The sequence below is a fragment of the Aphelocoma coerulescens genome, chromosome 5, assembly GCF_041296385.1.
Source record: "Aphelocoma coerulescens isolate FSJ_1873_10779 chromosome 5, UR_Acoe_1.0, whole genome shotgun sequence".
NCBI classification, from domain to species: domain Eukaryota; kingdom Metazoa; phylum Chordata; class Aves; order Passeriformes; family Corvidae; genus Aphelocoma; species Aphelocoma coerulescens.
Genome location: NC_091019.1, coordinates 63882770 through 63891708, shown reverse-complemented (window position 1 = coordinate 63891708; position 8939 = coordinate 63882770). Strand labels below are relative to the sequence as shown.

At 41.6% G+C, this 8939-nt stretch overlaps 1 long non-coding RNA gene across 1 annotated transcript; it reads right to left on the bottom strand.

The window, feature by feature from the left end:
• Nucleotides 1-1157: 1157 nt before the first annotated feature.
• On the bottom strand, nt 1158-2646 carry LOC138110925 (uncharacterized). Its single transcript, XR_011151157.1, has 3 exons — nt 2563-2646; nt 2333-2477; nt 1158-1336 (listed from the first exon to the last, which is right to left on the bottom strand). It is a non-coding gene; the product is annotated as an uncharacterized lncRNA (long non-coding RNA).
• Between the last annotated feature and the right edge of the window lie 6293 nt (nt 2647-8939).

Sequence of the window (8939 nt, the reverse complement as noted above, 5' to 3'; positions counted from 1 at the left end):
TGTAGCGTGGAAAAGGGTTTGTTTGAAATTCCAGACAAGGATGATTTATTTGATGGTACATATCCATCACAGGCTTCCTTGCAGGTAAGGCTCAGAGAGGAATATGATTCCTCAAACCTCATCTTGCTTCCAAGCTCTTCTGCTCTCACAAGACACAAACTCCAAAATAAGAGAGCCCCAAACAAAATCAACCTGTGAATTCGTGTTTCACCACAAAATACACTCTCACTTTGGAAAATAACATCGTCCTGTACAGAAGAGCCAAGAGAAATTGAACTGATATGGAAACAATTGGTTTTCCCTTGTTTTTTTTTTCCACTGAGCAAAACCACAATATGGCTGGCAGGCACAGAAATAGCTGTTACTCATACAGGGATGTTCTGGGTTTTTTTCTGCAATAAAATTTCATTCTATGCCACATCCAGCAAGTTTTCCCAGGCAGCTGGCAAATGCTAATGAAATATTCTCAGCAGTACTTTACAGCTAATTAATCATTCTCCTAAGACAGACCTAATGGAAGAACACAACCTGGAGTGTGATATCTCACACCATCAATATCACCCCGATGAAATTGCGCTATTTAATTCCTTTTTTGGGTTATAAACACAATTATTTGGGCACTATCAAAGCACCACACGGGAAAGGCAATCCCAACTGGGTATTTACAGTCCAGCATAATAAACCAGAAATATTCTTTGAGCACTTTGGTCACTTTGGAGGGACTTGAGAGAGATTATACACTTTACTGCTTGAGCCCCACAGGAAGTTCTTGATATGATGCAGGCTTTAGAACGGGGCTGGTGTCTTGGTGTGCAGGACTGGATATCTGTTTTTTCCATCTGATTGATGTAAGGAATCCACACCCATCCCATCCATCTACAGAGTCTCTCCCTCCAGTTCAGTCAGTGATAACCACAGAAATGCTAAACAGAACAAACAAGGATTTACCCTAAAGTAATCTGCAGGTGCCACATCAGCCAATCTTCCCTTCAGATACACATACAGAAAAGATAACACACAACATTTAGCAATCCATTTTTCTGTTCTGTTTCATTACCACCTCAATGGAATATAAATATATGTGTATATAAGTACACATACACACACACACACATATCTATATATATATGTATACATGGAATGGAGTGAGAGCAGGAATACTGAGGACACAGGAAAACATAACATTTAAGTCCCTATAGTCAAGCTTATTTCTGCATAATCAAAGAGACGAGTAAAGCCAAGAATGTGCAGAAATTCCAAGCTCAAGTCGAACGTGGATCTTGTTTTCCTTCCCCAAAACATCATTTGACTTCAGGGCATTGTAGTCTCCCACCTTCTGTGTGTCCTCAAAAAAATAAAATTGAACTGTGTAATGGGAACAGGTGCCAGCAATAAAGCCTGGAAACTCTTTTTGTCCTCCCAAGAAATTGTCTTCTCACTACATAAGTACAGCCTGGTGCTGTTGATAAATGCAAACGGCATTTTGATAAAGATAAATTATAAAGCAGCTCTTTGGTCTTCTAAAGAGATGGGGTGTTGTGGACAGCTGTTTGGCTGCTGGAGCTACATTTAATGAGATTTGTGCACAAAATTGTTTGCACGTTGGAGTGATGCATTTCACAATGGCACCGAAAACAATTGAGTGTTGTGGGATAAGTACCTTTTACAGTATATCAAGGTCAAACCTTTTACTTGATGTACTTAACTAACCATGTAAAATATTACATCAGCAAGCCTATGAGGCACTTAGAGATATATTCATATTTGCATAATGTCCTCTGTAAGTTAGTCTGCGGTCCTTAAGGGTGTTTAGAATAACTGCATGCAAGAATATACTTAATCCAATCTCATTTTAGCTTTTGCTCTTTTAAGATTTCAAAATTAATAAATCCTCCTGATACTCCAAATTACCATGAGCTTTTATAAGCATAACTTTGTAACTTTAACCCATTTATGAACATACCCTACAGGCATATGTACTAATGAATAAGAAATAACATTAGAAGTTTAAAGATGGTCTCTTTATGAAGTAATGTAAGAAAATCCTGTTAGCTGGATCAAGTACAAAAGTGTGATTTCTTAAAAATAGAAAATCCTTCACAAAATTACTTGTAATTACAATAACCAAAGGATAAAAAGTAAGAATAGTTGAAGCATTGTGCATTATTTAACTTGGTACATGAAATATGTTTTATGTATATGTATGAAGCATGCAAATAGAAATCTGATCTAAAGTGTGCTTCCATGGCTACGGGATTTCTGTTTATTTATTTATTTTCTATTATGCTTGATTGCTGTCAAGAACACTGACAGATAAAGGGTTTCAAATTACCTTTAACACTTGGTGCTTCCTTGAGTGAACCAAGCTCTTCTCTTGTTTGCCTCTCAGACATCTGGAGGAGGTGGGGAACACCTTCCTGGTCAAAGGTTCTCCCAGGATCCCCAAAGTTCTCCAGAATCCACAAGCTCAATACCTACTTTGGAGAATTAAAATGATGATGATGATGATAAAAACTCATCATAATTAATGGGTCAATAATTGAAATTTCTCCTTCTGCTTACCATGGGATTGAAGCAGCACCTGCTGCCTGCTCACCATAAGGAGTCATTTACATCCCACTGGATGAAGTGTCCTGGTGATCAAACCCTGCAAATAGGGCAAGAGAAAGGAGTGAATCCCAGGCATTGTTGCTGATGGCTCATGGGCAGAAAAGAAGGCCATGTGGGAACCCCATGGAAGTGGGAAAGAAAGGTTCATTTTGCCCACCACATATTTAATGTGACCAGGGAAAGTCCCAAAGCATCTCTTGCTTGCCCCCGCCCCTTCCCATTTGAAGTTAAACATTAAGTGGCCAAACTATAGGGGCCTCTCCTTTCCCAGTTACAACTTATTATAGTAATCCATTTTGTTCTGTTCCCAAATCATCCAGAATCACTGCTCTCTTTGCAGAGAATAACCAAAAAAAGAGGGTTTTAATGGTAAGAGGAGTCAGTGTGGATCATCAGAGCTGCTTTCAGTCAGTGGAGATGACACTTAGAACTGAACAGCTGGCCCTGAGACCCCAGTGTTCCCAACAGATCAACTCTTGATTCCCTGAGAGTGGCATTTCAGGATCTCAGGAATGTATTGCTTTCAGAAGGAGGGCAGGTGCAAGTCCCAGGCATCACAGGCGTCACCCTGTTATTGTAAGGAAGCTGAAGAGTATTGACAGGCCTCACAACAAAACCCATTTCACTCATCACATGTTGACCTTGGCAAGTTTTTGCCCTGCTCAGTGGAGCAAGGAGAAAAGGAATTTAAAGCAATGACAGTGAGATGTTGCCAGGTGGGTGTGTTATGGAGATGCTCCACTGCTCTTCCACTGGATGTCACTCTGACATTGAGCCCAGCTCCAGACTCTCCACAGACCCAAGTGGCTTTGTTCAGGGAAAAATGCATAAGCTGGTGGAGAGCAAAGCTAAGTGACTCCTTATTAAAGCAGCCTCAGATATCCAACAGCTCTTTGAGAAGTGGGATCGTGCTTTGTCACAGGGATGGATGGGGCAGGACGGCACATAAACAATAATTCTCCAGCCTTAACAAAATCAGGATGGGAGGGGACAGATCTGCAGTAAGTAAATCTGGAGATTTAATGCCTACAGGAAGAAATTACTGATGCCAAAGGACAGTAATGCACATGAGCATAAGAGAACCTTGATCTTATTTAGACTGGGAATTAGAGGAAGGTTTCAATGTGTAAGATCAGAGAGGGCATGGAGTTGCCTGGATAAGTGGACCAGCGGGACAGCTCTCCCTCTCCACCCAAGAAAACAAACCCCAGCCAGGATTAAAATGGACCTTGATCTGTTTAAGAATGGCACTTCATCACTGTGTGGGTCAGGAGGTGACCTAAAGCTCTGACCCAGGATGTCTCTTCAATTCTTCAGTTATCAGCAGCACCTTCGCTACTACCCAGCTCTGCTACACACTAAGAAAAAGGATTTTGTTGGGAGTACAATCCCCAGCTGAGAATGACTGGAGATATTTCTGCCTCCTGGTGTTCTCCTGCCTCCCTCATGCCTGCTGTGTCACAGTCACAACACAAGGGAACAGCCAAACAGGACTAAGAGCTGTGCTGGGCTGGGCAGATTTCACAGCACCATAAAAATCAATAATTAGGTTTAGTCACCTAGACCATCTCTCTGTTCTTGTAGTCTAAATTATCATCACCAGAAGTCTTCTCCTGCCCTTCACAACCAGCGTGCACCAGAACAAGATGATGCCAGAAGAAATGACATGAGACAGGTCAGAGTTTGGCTAAGCCTGTGTAGCTCACACTAACCAAAGGCAATAACTCAGGTAGCTCAGACCCCCATGCCAGTGACCCTTGTGCAAGGGAACAATTCAAAAAGAACACTTTTAGTCTCCTAACAACCAATAAATCAATGAATACTCTTCCTCCTGTATGTGACCATGGGTTCCTATGGATCATTAAATGAAGATCAGGCATCTTCAGACTGCCATCACTGACATTAGAAAAGCACCAAACTGGAACATGGCAGGGATCTTGTTCCTGTGTGGATGGTTGTATCTGGATGCATAGAGTTAAAAAAGCCCATCCTTTCAAAACTGACAGGAATCCCAATCCCAAGTTCAGACCATGATGGTCTAATAGGAAGGTATGGAAAATATAAGAACAGCCAGACAAAGTGAGAATAATGAAATCCAAATTGTAGCAATAGAATGCAAATGCTGAGTGGGACAAAAGGCCAGTAAGGCATTTCTGGGATGGCCACACTACAGGCTTTTGTCCTAATGAACAACCAGAAGATAAAGTAATAAAATCAAACATAAAAATTTAGAGTTCCATGAGAACTGAGAACTACCAACATGTCCTTGACAAAGAGAAGAAGGGGCAACTTTTAACAGCAAACAGAAGTTTCTAGGGGCTGAAAATCCAGGAATAAAACTATTTTGCAATAGAAAGATTATTTATTATTATTATGGGTTGTTAGGCACTGGAATGGGCTGCCCAGGGTGGTGGTGGAGTCACCACCCCAGAGGTGTCCAAGGAGGGACTGGATGTGGCACTCAGCGCTCTGGACTGGTTGACAAGGTGGTGACCAGGGCCAAAGGTTGGGCTTGATGACCTTGGAGGTCTTTCCCAACCCAAATGTTTCTGTGATCCTGCAATTATTCTCTCAATCCAACAATATGAAGTGCTAGCCACAGGATATAACTATTTGTGAGTGCATGATAATAATTTTATGTAAACAGTCCAATGTACAGAGAAAACCTGTCACTGAACCTCAGCCATGTCACACGGCTGAAGTTACTTTACCACCATATTACTGAAATTATCAAGGAAGGAAGAGTCTGACATTCCTAAATTTCTTAAAGGATGAATAATTTAATTTAATTCCCACGCTGAATAACAGATTTACTTGTAAATGCTCAGACTTTCAATTCTGCACTCAGGGTAAGCACCCTGGCTTTGGGGAAGAAACACTGTATTTGCTTTTATATGCCACAGTAAGTTTGAGACAACCCTTCAGCTGTAAATCTCAATTCCCCTCATTTATTGGGCCATCACTGATGCCTCCACAACAGCAGAAGTCAGAGATTTGAGAGTTTTGAAAGGGTTTAGAAACACAAGTCCCATTAGATTCATGGGAACCGTTCCTGTAAATCTTTCAGGCAGCTCTAAAAAATTTTACTCTAAATTCCTTCCCCCTCCTTTTGCACATTTTAAAGAAACAAGACACAGCCCTGGAGAACAGCAGCAAGTAGAGAGGAGACTCTGTTTTCATCAGTGTCAGCGAGGTAAAACAAGAGAATTGGCTTTGTATAGTGAAAAAGCTCAATAAAAGTTTAATAAAAGGCACTGAGAAGTGCCAATATGTTTGTCCTGAACTTGTGGATGTCACACAAAGTATCAAGTGAGTGAGGCTGCAATGCCATGTAGGACAAGGCCAGAGAGGAAAATGCTTCTGAAAGATTGCAAGTTCCTCCCGATCATAACGAGAAAAAGAAGTTTAAAAAACTGAAGAAAGAAAAAGAATTTTATCCCATTTCAATTAACGAAGGCCGAATGGAAATGTTTACTCCCAAAGAGCACTATCAGCTTCAAGTCTGATTCTCCTTTAGGGGACAGAAAGTTTGATAAAAATGCAGCACCCTGGTGCTGATTGTGATAAACGTCCACAGAAGATGTGTTTTGGTGGTGATAAGGAGCTGTGTGACCTTGTAGAGCCCCGGAGCTCCGAGGCAGAGTGGCCACACCTTGAACCAGAGCCGCCCCTTCTGCAGCGAAAGCAGAGAAAGAAACGAGCTCAGCTCTGACACAAAACATCTTTTAACTCAATTACTGTTTACAAACACAGCCCTGCTCCTGTCTGGGGAAGCAGAGCCCAGTTACTGTCAAAATGGATAACAAAATGGAAAAGGAAAAGGTGGAAAAAAACCAAACACACCAGAAACCGTTGCCCAGCATCCCTCCTTCTCCGAGCTCTGGTCATCCAACCCCACCCGGAGATACAGCGGGAATTGGCCTCCCAGGAGGAGCAGGCAACATGAAAGTCTGGAATGTGCTCTCTCCTACACCCATCACAGCAAGGCATTTGAATATTGGATTTAGTGCTGTGCTTCCACAGATACAAAATTAGGCCGACAGAAGTCTGGATTCCGGCCCTTGCTCCATCCTGGTGACTTGTGGAGAGCTGGTAGCCAAAAGCATTTGGAACGGTTGTCTCTCTCCAGATGCTGCCATTCATTTCTGTGGGAACAAGACCACTTACATCTAATTACAGTTTCTGCTCAAATTAACAGGACAGAAATGACAGAAAAAAAAAAAAAAACCCAACAAAAAAAACCCCAAATAAACCCACCCCAAAAAATTCTCTGGACTAACTGGGAAGCTTTTCATCATCATGGCTTGGGCAGCAGTTGACTTTCAAACACAACAGCTTTTAAGTGATTTTAAGTTCATGTGTTCTGACTGCTCAGTTTGTCCCATTGTTAAAGCAACAGCAAAAGGGAGAGAAAAGGGAGAGTTTTATTAAACAGACCCCTGCTCGTGAAAGGTTTGTTAAATGGCCGTGCAGTCAGCTGTGGAATTGGGACCATCATGGCATAAAACATTGTTTTCATTATCAAACCAAATGCCAATTGCACATTACACTTTATTCTGTGGACTAGAAGTTACACAAAGACACGTTTTCCCTGGTGATGCACGAGGACTGGAACATATGTGTGGAGTTTTACACATGAACACCTCTGTCGCTCCCTTCCTTGTGGAAATCAGGACTAATTCCACCCAAGGGTGAGAAAATCTGCAGTTTTCAGATGACAGTCAAACCACCCATGTACAGCCCCTTTCTTTGCATTCTATTTACTGTTAGGACCATATCAGTTGGCCACTGGATGCAGAATATTTCTGCCCTTCAAAGTCCACAGGAATTTTGTTATTGCCAGCAGCCGGACTATGTTGCCATCACAGAATCATAGAATATCCTGGGTTGGAAGGTACTCACAAGGATCATGGAGTCCATCTCCTGGCCCTGCAGAGGACACTCCAAGAAACCTCCCCAGAATGTGCTGACTCACATCACAGAGGTTGAGTAACTTTGCTCTGACTGGTCCAGTCACAAAAAGGCTGGAAATAGAGGGAAGGGTTGGGCTGTGAGATTCCTTCCCTCTGTTCCATCAGGCAGCACTAACACAGTGGCTCCAGTCCCATGAGGGGTCTCCATGTCCTGCTGGTGAATCAACATCCAGTTCAGGTTCCCTCCCTGCCAAACAGCTCATGAAAATCATTCTGTGCTATTAATCATTATTGATTTATTTCCCTGGTCCAACCTTGGATAGTTGCTGTTTCTCTTTGATCTCCATCAATGTGTGGCAGATGAAGCACTTCACTCCATTCCAAAAGAAGGGGTTAAATCAACATAGCTACAGATGATACAGTCAATGGAAAATTCTGTTCCTTTTTTAAAAACTTCCTCTTCCATAGCTGGCTTTCAACACAGCAGCTCCTAAATTTTCAAAGTTATTTCTCCCTCCAATTTCACGATTGGACACAATTTTAAAGGATTGATAGCCAGGCCCAGCTCCTGACTTGACCCAAGTGGCAAAGTAAAATCACAGAAACCATCAGACATTTGGTTTGTATGTGCCAGCTCTGAGGGCAGCTGACGATGGAGCAAGAATTTATAGATTGTAATGCACAAAAATGTGACTTTTCCTTCTGTTTCAGCAGCAGAGCCCTTAAGACACACCAGTCAAAGTAAAAATCCTTCTCTAGAAATATGGACTTCACCTCCCACTGGACAGACTTTAAAAAACATTTCAAGCCTGAGGTGAATAAAAGAACAGGAGGAAAGATTATACAGTGTGGATCTAGACCAATTTCATGGGAAAAAGAGGAATTACCCTTAACTGCAGCTTTTCTCTCCTGTCCTGCCTTTCCTTAGGAGAAAAGCTCTCCATTTGCTCCATCTTTAATTTTATGTGCTTTTAAAAACAACTTAGCATAGTTCTTGCTCCCTGGAATTAAACTCACACTGGTAGTTCTAGGAAGAAACCAATATCTATGAACCATGTTTAGGGGAAAAGAAATTTTTATCTTCAGGCTGCTAAAGATTCAAGGTTATTTTGTAAGGGACTAGCTAAATGTTGATTTTTTTTTTTTTTTCTGGTATTAAAATCACAGAGGATATGTATATGTATTTGTATAACATGGGAACAGGCAACAATCAATTTGAAATCAGCTTGCACCATCTTAGTCTTTTCCAGAAAAGATATTTTTCTGGCCAAATATTAGAGATTCTATCAGTTGGTTCCAAGGAGAAATTCCTGGAATAACAGCCACTAAGTTCACAGATTTAAAGCTTTATCTAGAGGGAACATGATAGAGAACATGCAGCAGCACTCGAGACTCATTCCAAGAGCTGCAAAGTGA